The following is a 1,982-nucleotide window of genomic DNA, read 5'->3' as shown; positions in this document are numbered from 1 at the left end:
AACATTTCCTCTAAAAATTAGCATTTTCTGATTTTTCTTTCTGATCAAATTTCTGAATTTTCTAATTTTGTTTGTGACTAAAATATGAAATGTGTTACACATGGTAGAATATTCATGATCTTCTGTTCTGGATCATGGAGGGTAGGCAAAAGCGTTCATCGTGAATTATGTTTTTCTAGCTCATTAAATAAAAGCAATTAATCTAATTAGGGCTCGAGGAACAGTACCACTGTAAGATATTTCAAAGTCTTATATAAATAGACTAATTAATGACTTGCCTACTGAATCATTCGTAATGAAAACAAGATTTGGAGATACTGACATGTAGATTTAATTTGCTTTCAGTGTGAAGCTCCCATTATGCAGTATAGTTAAATGGATCCTTAAAGGTAATTTGTGGTATATAGCCTATTTTGTTGTACAGAGCTCTTTAAGTCAGCTCTGGCCGTTACTAAAATATAACGAGCTGGCCATGCTTAGTCCATCCTTAGGGTGAGACGTTATTCTATGTGTTGAAATCTAATTCAGTGCTCAATTAACCTATAGTGCAGTGGTCCCCATCATTTTGATGCTCACGGACCACTAAAACTATGGGTTCTGGAGGGCGCATATGCGGGGAGCTGAGTGTCACTCAAAGGGGAATAAACTTCCCCCAGAGTAATGTCATGATGCCAGAACCCGCCCACCACCCTGAGCCTGCGTTCCGTACCACTTTAGCCGGTGCGACCCCCCCAAGCGAGGTCCTTCTCCTGACCCTGCTGGGGGGTGCATTGGCCAGAGCCGCGGACTGGGGGTTGGAGACCCCTGCTATAGTGTATATCTATATGTAAATGAAATGATCTGACAGAAGCAGTTTTGGAGAGCAGTGGCATGACCTCATCAGCCTTCTGCTGCTCTTTCACTGTCCAGTCATAGGGAGAGACTCCACCATATTTCTTCCTATTCATATAACTGTAAAATGTGTTATCCAGATCAAACCTGCGCTATTTGTGGTAGCACATCACAACAGTACACTGCACATTGCACTACGTTCTAAATGAATAATAAAGCATGAATTGCACAGCATTGCACCAACCTTATGATTTGTACATTTAGTACAGCTACAGGAACACATGCAGGCATCAACACACAAGTTTCTGCACCACATAAATGTGGATAGGCCCTTCATTTTTAATACTAATATTACAAATTCCAACCATATACAGGTATATATAGTAAATACAATATTTGTTGCATTTGCCAGAGGCACTTGTCTGCCATTTTTAACTTTTAAAAATAAATGCTCATGCATCAAGATAAAAAAATCTTTAAAAGTCATTATCAGATCACTTTCCCCAGGGATCTACAATTAAAGGAACTCTGTACACATTTATCTAGTTTTTATATGATTGTGAACCAAAGTGAATGTTTATTATACCATACCAATATTGTGCTTTTTAGTCTACATGGAGGATGTATTGCCAAAATCTGTCTTCATATTTTTCGCTGGAGTATAGAATAGGATAGAAGGCAGATGCAGATCACAAAATTGTTATAGACTAAATAGAAGGAAGAGAAATCAGGTTGACACGGTTTGTAACTCAGTATTAAATACCACCTGAATTTTTTTGATTATGATCTTATTGGAACAATACTGCTAATTACCACTTCACCTATAACCATGACAGAAATCATGCTATTTAATAATATATTTTAAACTAGTACGAAACTTCTGCAAAACAAAGGCTTACTGTACCTTGTACAAATGCTAAGATTTCCTAACCCGGGACAAATATAGTCCAGCCTTTCTTGACTTTTAATAATATAGGGTATCATTGAAATAACTTCAGGGAACCCCCACGAAACCCTGGATGAGAAACACTGATATGTGAACTAATCTAGACAGCTACTCTGCGTCAGTGAGTAAAGAAGTGATTAAAGCCATTAAATTAGCAGATTAACAGGCAACATGCAATTTTAGAAGAATACACTAAAAGTTTCCT

This window comes from Pyxicephalus adspersus, chromosome 10 (assembly GCF_032062135.1).
Source record: "Pyxicephalus adspersus chromosome 10, UCB_Pads_2.0, whole genome shotgun sequence".
NCBI classification, from domain to species: Eukaryota; Metazoa; Chordata; class Amphibia; order Anura; family Pyxicephalidae; genus Pyxicephalus; species Pyxicephalus adspersus.
Note: the sequence above shows the minus strand (reverse complement) of the source record.